At 27.3% G+C, this 9,967-nt stretch overlaps 1 protein-coding gene across 1 annotated transcript in view; it reads left to right on the top strand.

Moving 5' to 3' along the window:
• Positions 1-2,770: 2,770 nt before the first annotated feature.
• The window catches only part of LOC121124540 (cyclic nucleotide-gated channel beta-3), a 56,357-nt gene continuing 49,160 nt past the window's right edge, over positions 2,771-9,967 (top strand). The window contains exon 1 of the mRNA XM_040719703.2: positions 2,771-3,033. The gene's annotated coding sequence lies outside the window, so the exon portion shown is untranslated. The remainder of the gene's footprint in view (positions 3,034-9,967) is intronic.

Here is a 9,967-nt window from a genome sequence, read left to right as displayed (position 1 = left end):
TTAGTAATTAGTTAGGCAGTTCTCTTCCATTGAGAGGCTACTCTTCATTTAATTGTTCACATGTTACCAATAATTAATTTTAATTAAACCCAGAAAAATAGAAAATCGATAGTTGACAAAAAAAAAAGCAGCATAACTTCTTGTTGATTTGTGGACTCCTAGGGATTTTTTCTTATTTCACATATCAATAAGAATTTTTATTTTTTATATATATTTACTTCAGTTACTTTTATCATTCAAAAGCTTAATTTACAATATTAAACTTTTAATTTTCATTATTATTTTATTTTCTTAACCACACCTATTCTCAACCAAAACAGGTGAACATAATCATTTTCAATAAATAAGCATATAATTGCATTTAAATAATAAAATGCAAATAAAGGCACAGAAATTAAATAATAATAAAGGGTAATTAGTCTAAAAGTGTATAAAATTAAGAAAACTTAAGTTATTAAAATGGTGATTTCATTCATATTTTTCCCCTTCTCTTATCATTATGAATATTATATTTTGACTATTTTACTTCACATAAGAGGCCATGCAAACAAAAGTACGTGCGCAAGTTATTGGCATTTTCCTAAATCACGATAAATGCTAACCAAATTTTACTTCCAAAATACGTATTAGATTTTAAGACCCACGACTAGATAAAACTAATTCATCTAATATATTTTAATACTTAATGTTTTCTTTCCTAAACGCCTTATTTGTTTATAAAATATTATAAGAATTTTTTTTTTTGCAAAAAATGATCAACTATTATATTACCATTGAGTACACGAAGTCTTTTTTTAAGAAAACAAACTAGTAATTACTTTGTTATATCAAGTAACAAAAAAGATATAAAAAGTTGCTACATATTTTGGGGAAAGAGATTCATTTTATAAAGAAGGTCGGCAGTAGTTTTTTTTGTTTTTTTTGCTAAGATGAGAGAGGGAGATTTTAACCGTCTTAAGAGAGTTTTAAGGTCAAGAAAAAGACACTTCTCCCCCTCACATGAATATCCATAATTCCTCCCTTGATAGGAACCTTTGATCTAGACGGATTCCTTGATAATCCACAGGTCATTTGACAGACTTGTCCATCAAAATAATTTAAATAGAGGATCAACTTTAGTGGATTCAGCGTTAGCAGATCCATAAACCTTCAAAATTAAAGGAATTAGCGCGTAGCGGACGATCGAATAATTAGTGGGTACTTTGATTCTATCAGATGAAATACTTATTCAGGGCGTAAGGACAGGTGGATCATGGCCACTGTACTTTTAGAAAAATTACATTTATCATGTAACTAGTGTGTCCACTGTCCATATTTTGATTTATAAAAAGGGAATGTGGCAGTTTTAGGGGCAAGAAGATAAACATTTTGAAATTAGTAAAATTTAAAGTTACATTTAGATTTCTGTCATTATCTTAGATTTGATTTTTTAGACAACAAATTTGATTTGGATCGACCTATATTTTCAGATTGACTTTTATTTCAAATTTTTTTATTACTACAAAAAAAAAATAATGAATATTATATTAGATACACCAATCGTTCTCTTTTACACGAAAATATCCCTTTTTTCATCCTCAAAATCGACTTAACCCATAAAAAATGAACATTTCATGAATTTATAAAAAAGTCCCATGGATGGTCAGGATTTAAAAAGAGTACACATCAGAACAACTGAGGAAGATTGGTCAATCACCTATCATATATTAACTTGATTCATAAATAATTTGCAAGTGCCATAACTTTTACACCAAAACGCTAGATGATAAATTATGTCCTCATCATTTTTCTCACCCTATAAGTGTAAAAAAAAATATATATTAGTTAGTAATTTCCCCGCTGCGCGATGGAGAATATTTTTTTTTGCACCTATGTGTAGCTCCAATGGAAGATGGAAAAATAAGTCACGGATATCTACATTGAACTCTCCAACACCAAGTCGGAACACATTCCTTTTTCTACACGGCAGACTGTTTTAAGCTGGACTAGAGTCACGTATACTCTTGAATAGAAGGGTCGTCTTCGATGCCCTTGTTATAACTGGCCACTTGACAACATCTCCTATGTTTGTCACCTGATGGAGTCCAATGCTCGGATGAACACTCGACAAGTTGTAGTAGACGTTTGTCTACATCAAAAACCATTCTTTGGATCCTGAGAGACGATCTAGTGTACAAACAGCTCCGGAATATTTTTATAACCCCACAAACTGTCGGAGACAGTAGAGGCGTCCCGAGCGATGAACAACCTTCCTACAGCCCTGAACTAGGCTTGAATTATATTTTACTGTTCATAAGGATCAAAAATCTACTCCAAGATGACAATTTTAAGCCCGTAAGTGGGCAATGAAAAAGATGACAGAAGAGGAACTATTTGATCAATCACCACATAATAGCATCCCAGAACGACTATGTAATATAATGGTACAGTTACGTTTTCATTATAGTTAAACATAAATTATTTAACACTTATTTAATATCAGAAAAAAAACCTATGTCTTAAATGACATTTATTGACCCTCTTGCTTTCACAAATGATGCGCCGAGCCTATTTTTGTAAGCATATATACATGGGATTATTATTGTATAAATATACTGTATGAAATTAAATCTATAATCCGTAGATTTAGTACCAAAAGGAAGAGAAAAAAGCCACGCGGCGATGTTTTAATAAAGAGCATCACGGAAAAAAGCCCAAAACACTCAAAAACAGAGGAAATATGTAAAAGATGCGCTCGTAGCGAAGAAGAGAAATTATTTTATTACTTTATAAGTTGGAAAATAAAAGATCTAGGAGTAAGTTCTTGATTTTAGAAAAAAAAGCTAATTGGATAAAAAATAGACGCATAAATACTCAAGAAAAAGAATTTACATTTATTTAGTTATAAGTGAACAAATATAGGACTTTTATCTTTTTTATTAATTAAAAGAGAGTGACTTGTTTGAAGCCTAGTATATCTATTTATCCTATGATACTTGTGCATTAGTTATGTGACTTCGAATATATAAAATGGAAATTTCTAAGGGAGCTGAGGTAATGCATGTTGTTATTATTCGAATCTATTTATAATAGCTATACTCATTATGGAAGCATGAATTTAATGGCCCTTAAAACTACAGAGAGCGTTATTTTTTTAAATTTTAAATATGAATATAGGTAATTAGGAGAAATATGATGTACTAATATACTAAATAAGTTAGAAGCTATAGAAATTGATACATTGAAACTGAATATGATAAAAGGATAATTTACTTAACCCTTCAATACTGAACAGGTATTTTCTATAAAATACATCAAATCTGTTCAAAATATATTTTAGTGCCAGAATTTTTTAGTTTACTGCTGAAACATCCTTAAGAATAAATGTAATTTTTGTTGTGGTGAAAATGTATTTTCTTGGAATGATTCGTAGATTTTGCAATTTAAAGTCGAGGTTTGCTGAATTTGATTAATTAGTTCGATTAAAAGTCGTTTTTTTGCTTTCTCTAATTACTTCTTTTTTTCAATTTTTATTTGGGTTGCCACTATAGTAAAATAACCTGTTATTCTAAATATCACACTCAACCTCATCAAAGTTAAGTAATACATTTATGTATCTACAATTCGTTAAAATTAATATTTTATAGATTTGTTTATCAAAAAAAATGAAAATAAAAATGTTGAACTCCAACATCATTTCCCCCAAACTAATGATGTCGTCGACTGCAAAATAAGTGGAATAGTTAAGCGCCTATTACAGCGTAATAGCGTAATTTTGAGTTTTAATCGACTTTGTATCATGTAGTAAAATTGCATAATATTCGGGATTACATTAAACCCTATTTAATTAACAACGTAAAAAAAAAGAATATTCACCAACGGAGGTTTCAATAATGTCCTAATCTAATATATATTTTACATTTTTATATATTATATTCAACATAATAATCAATGTAAATTAGCATTGGAAGCTTCTATATTCTATGAAAATTTAGTATATGTACATCTACATATAATTGTACTTTCAACTTCAGGTTTTTTTTCCAATACAATTATTTGTTCCCGATATATGAAAGATATTTATTTTTGTAATTAAAAAAAAAAAAGTTTCGAATATACTAAATTTAAATACTCAGATCATCTGAACTTTTGGTTTGATTTTAAGAAACAAAGTATTTCTGAAAAAAAAAAAATATGTGAAAAAAGTTTTATTTCAAAACGATTCATATCGTTTTATCGACATGACCTTCATTCATGCAGATGAAACATGAAACCTATACCAAACAAATTTGGAAATTGTAATTGCTAAAGAACTCAACTTTTTGGTAAAATTCTCCGACATTGTATAAAATTGTTGTTAACTTGGAATTTTAAATATTTGTATAAAAAATGAAAAAAGCTGTAATTTTTATTGTCACTTTGTCTTGTTTTTCCTATTATTTTTATTGATGCTGGATCACAGTATTATTATTACCTCGCTCATACAAAAATACCCTATTTATTTTTTTGTCAGATTTCGATTCCTTCCTCGGACTTGATACGTCAGGGCTATTTCATAATTTATTATTTTGCTCCCTTTTACAGGAATACAATTTCTAGTTGATCCCTCGTGGTGCATATATATATTATATTGACCATCTTATTATTTGTATGAAGAAATCCTATAGAAATACAATGCATGGCTATATTAAAAAACAATAGTATCGAATAATATATTATAGGATTTGAATATTATGAAATTTATATATGTCATTCATTTTAAAAATTGTGGAGAAATAATATAACAATAATAGTCTGAACTCTGAGAGTATTTAAGAAATCACAATAGTTGATGTGATTGACTTATTTAGCTAACTACCAGATAATATCACGCCCTTTGTATGTTTCTTTTTGGAAGAAAGTTTGCCGTATACAATGAAGGTAACGACGTGAAATATGTTTAGGTATTATTTTTTATGGAGTTATAATTTTTGTTTAAGTCATAATTAGATATAATGATATGTTTATTAGGCTTTTTTTTTAAATCATCGTGGATCAAACTTTATTTTGTTCACCTGCAAGATATGTAAACATGGAGATAATAAATGCTTTGGTTTTTTCAAGAAAATTACAATTGGAGTTTAAAAAAAATACAGTCTATCAATTGTATTATTATTTAAACCTTTTTGATAATATATATGACGAATACACGATTATATGTAAATAAGTGTAATGATGTATTTTAATAATAGGCTGAATTTTTAATTCAAAATTAATTTTAAATATATAATTTTATGGCAAAAAAAATCAATATTAAATTTTAAATATAAATAAAAAAATTAAATCTAATAGTTTTTGGAATTTTTTTTTTTTTTCAAAATCTAAAGCCATTCACAGAAAATTAATTATTTTGGAAAAAAACAGCCCCTCTATCCCACCCGGACGGCCCTGTAATAACACCAGTTGATATAAAATTCTTAAAGATTCAATACTTAATTCGAGTTGTTTTTGATGCACTTGTCACTATTTTGTAATTATTTGTTTATACATTGTGTATTTTTAGGACTTTTTAAGTTTTTGTTCATTTGTAATCAGAAATCTGCAAAAAAAAAAAAAAACTACACTTAATTTTTCATAATATGTTAGATGTAAGACGATTTAATTCAGAAAAAAATTAATGAAAATTAACAAATCCCTTTTTGTAGGGTTTTATTATCGAAAGAATAGTGGCTTAGCTTTTATTAGAGGTTGAATTCTATTTTTTTAGTATGCGAGTTTTTTATCTTCTTAAGTTTTTATTAATATTATTTCATATTATTTTCAATATCTGAAATTATAAGATGAAACAGAGAGAGAGATACATAAGAATTAATAGATTAGTCAAGCTGATAAGAATCATTAACAAAGACCAATTAATCATTTACGCTTCAAATTTTTCTTTTGACTGAAAAACAAATAAATAATCGAGACATTATTCTTTTCCAAACAAACTCCATACAAAATATAGTTTTAATATTGAACAAATTAAGGAACAATGTTTGAGTGGAAGAATAACTTTATGAGTATAATAATGGGTTATATTTTTTCCTTAAGTGAAATATGATTTCATCTTTTTATTATATTGGAGATATTTAAGACCAAAAAATGGGGAAGGTTAACCCTTGTGTGCTCTTTACTTTCTATACACACACTATGCATTACGGGTCAAAATGACTCTCTCTTAATTATTTACTATAAAACACTAAATTTATTTTAAGTTCTTGATAAAGGATATTTTATACGATAAATTAACCATATAATAACGAATTTTTACATTTAATTCATTCTATAGGAACAATTACTATAAAAAGTCAGATATAATTCTAAGTCGAATAGAATGTTTTCTATTTTTATTTAATTTATAAGAATAAAAACCATAAGGAAAAAAACTTATTAAAAATATACAACGAGACTATAAAGTGCTCAGAGATGTTTGATATTCGACTATATATTAATCTTAGTTTTGATTTAACATATATATTTTTGTACATGAATAATTTTTTATTACTGTCTTTTTTGGACGTGCTAAATTTATATCATGGAGTATGTCTGAAATTCTTTCAACAGCATTGTAGTTCTAAAAATTGTCCTACTACTCAAAAGGCTAGGAAATACCTCACCATAAGATTGATAAACACCTGAAAATGTCAATAACCCAATGTAAATCTTATCAACCTTCCAACCTAATCATTTTTAATATGATTCCTTCAATATTTAGAGTGATGAGTTGAAAGGATGTCATTCGAATGGGGCATGATATATCTTGGGGCCCATGAATCATTGTTATGATATATTGAGTATACTTCCTAACCTCATTTCTATTTTTTTGCCAATTAAGGCCATTCAATCTTACCATTTTTGACAAGAAATTATCACTTTCAAGAACAAAAATGTATTTATGCATAAAATATATTATGATACATCCTTTTTAAACTCTGGATCTTACAAATCTTCCTAATCAAAGATATTTTAATAAGTTATATTTGTGTAGTCTTTATGTAAATACATATTGTGATTCAAATATCATTTTGCTGTAAGTCTACATATTCTACAATTAGAGTATTTCTTGCTCTCTGTCCAAAGTGATCATATTTGGCATTTACAAGAATATATATCAATATTTTTTTTTAGTTTTTAACATATGTATATGATTTTTAAATTATTTCGTCTACAAAATATCATTTATAATAACCGGGTCAAAATGATTCATAATACAATTTGTGTACATATGTCATTTTCAGCCAAAATAGAATGATAAAAAATAATTATTTTTTTAAAGTTGCAGTTTATTTAGGAAAAGTCTAGAAATTTCAGATATGAAAAATGTTTATAAAAGGTTTTTTCATATGTTAAAGAAGAAAAAGGCTCATTTTGATAAGGATTAATAAATTTGTTTTGTTACAAAAGAAATTATAAGCAATTAAAATTAAAAACCCAATAGCCAATTATGTATTATATACATCCATCAGTTAAGTAGTTTACAATTACAACAACCAAAATTGATTATCACGATAACAGAATGAGAAATTGATGGATTCTATTTGAAAGCCACCATTGGGGCAAATATATAGTTCATAAATCAAATAAAGGTTTTAAACTATAGCTTAAATCCTGGTGTATCACACAAATTGGAATACAAAGCCTATAATGGACTTAAATAATCCATAATATATGATTGGTCTGTATGTACATAAGAAGTAAAAAATATATCAAGATATTCACATTTTCTTGATTTTCGTTCAAGATGTTTTTATGTTGATGCAATTCATGTATTTCACAATTTCTTGAAAAATAAAAATTTAAGGATATATTGTTTTTATCGCAGTTTATTTTATTTCATAAAATAGCTACAGATAAAAAGAACTCTGCCTGTTTGCAATTTGCTTTATGCCATAAAAATACCTGTTGACCTATAATTAATTCACTCATCACAATCAACACAAATCCTTCCTTCTTTCTAAAAAATAAATGAGGACTTTCAAACATAATTTACTTCCGTCTATTTTTATTTTTAACTTCTTTATTGGTTTTGGTACATTTTAAACTCTGTTATCAATAAACTTAACTTCAACATATATTTTGAAATTAAAATCTACTAAATTTCATTTACATTCATAAAATTCAATCCTTTGAACAATTTGAATGAAATAGAGCGTTGACATCTCTGGACACCATTGCTACTAGCCAGTCAGCTTTCGTGATTTTGCAGTCCGATTTTTATGTACAATCTTCTCCACTCTGTTAAAAAATTGCTGTACGTAAGAACAAAAAAAGAGAAGAGGCACCTTGAATTTTAAATCACCTCTCTACTAATTTTTTTTCCAGTCGTAACTTGTTTGTTTAGAGTTAGAATGTAGCTATTGGATATTGGAACCTCTTTAGTCCATATGAAGTATGGGTAAATAATATATTATGTAATTATATGTAAATAATATATTATATATATGTATTATAATTATATGTAAATAATATATTATGTAATTATATGTAAATAATATATAAATAATATAAACAATATATTATATTGTTAAAATATAAGATCCACAGTTTAATGCAAACGCCGTTTACTAATGAATGTACCAATGCCCAACCTCTGGGATTTTACCCCTCTTCCAAGGGCATAATTTGGGGTGAGGGGGGGGGGGCGGCTTAGCCTAAAGAATTATTAACACCGTCATAGAATTACTTATAAAAGTGGTTTATTTTAATATGTTATATACAAGTTGCATATAAAAATATGAGATGAATAATTAAGTAATTAAAGAGTAACAGTACTTGGGAGATAAGGCTCATGCAATAATTGAATATTCTATGGATGAGGAATATATTAATCCTCTAATTTTTGACTATTTTAATAAAAATACAAAATATAATTATGATGTAAATTACATTTTAAAGTTCAAATGCCCAGAGTTATATTAGTCATTAATATAAAAAAACCATAATTTTAATAGATCAAAAATAAATGATAGTATCAATGGATACTTGGTAATTAGAATGATCAATGTTGTAATTGAATAACGCATTTTAAGACGAAGAAATTGAAACTCGTACAGGAAGCGTATACAATTTACAGCATGCCCAGACATCTCAACTTGTACACAACTAATATTTATATATATATATATAATTTTAAAAATTGGGAAGGGAGATTGAGGCCCCCAAAAGGCCCTTGTGACTTGTTTCATAATTGTTTTGACGTTTTTATTATTTATTGTCTTCTTTCTCTTGGAATTTGAATTTGAATTACCTATAGAAATCTGAGTTGATGTATAGGTAGCCCGAATCTTTTGCAATGTAAGCAGAAAGCTTCCATATCTCAAATAAACTTTCCTCTATAAGGTATTTGTTTTATAATATTTTACCTTTTTTTATTGCGGTCATCTATTTATAAGTATAATTTGATTTCTTATATTGACATAAGATTTCTATTTATTTTATTGCAAAAATACTTCTCTATTAGTATAGATAACATACATTTCAATTTACTTTTGATTTATCAAGTCATTTATACTTTGGAGGTTAGTTGGGGCCTTAAAAATTAATGTTTTACATTTACTTGCATCAACGTTATATTCAGTTTCTTTTCAATTAAAACTTCGCTGTGCAAAATATTTTTGACTTTAATTAATATTTAATGCTGGACCCTGCTTCTTAATATTTTGCCTTATATTGAAAAATTATCCCATTGTTTTAATAACTTAAAGTTGCCTGTTTTGAAATCTGAGCATTTACTAATTTATTCAATACAATTAGTTATAAACAAAACAAACATGAGGTCTCTAGCTTACTTACAAGTAGAAAATATGACACTTCAACGCTATTTACACATTTTCATTCCTGCACTCCAAGCATTTTGATGTCTACAGGACCATTGTCTATGCTGTTACAAAGTCTGAAACGTTGAAGATGAAGAAGGGCTTTGTCCAAAAACCAAACTGGATCCGAAGGAGTTAAAGAAATCAACCCT

This window comes from Lepeophtheirus salmonis, chromosome 9 (assembly GCF_016086655.4).
Source record: "Lepeophtheirus salmonis chromosome 9, UVic_Lsal_1.4, whole genome shotgun sequence".
Taxonomy (NCBI): domain Eukaryota; kingdom Metazoa; phylum Arthropoda; class Copepoda; order Siphonostomatoida; family Caligidae; genus Lepeophtheirus; species Lepeophtheirus salmonis.
This window is presented reverse-complemented; position numbering and strand designations above follow the sequence as displayed.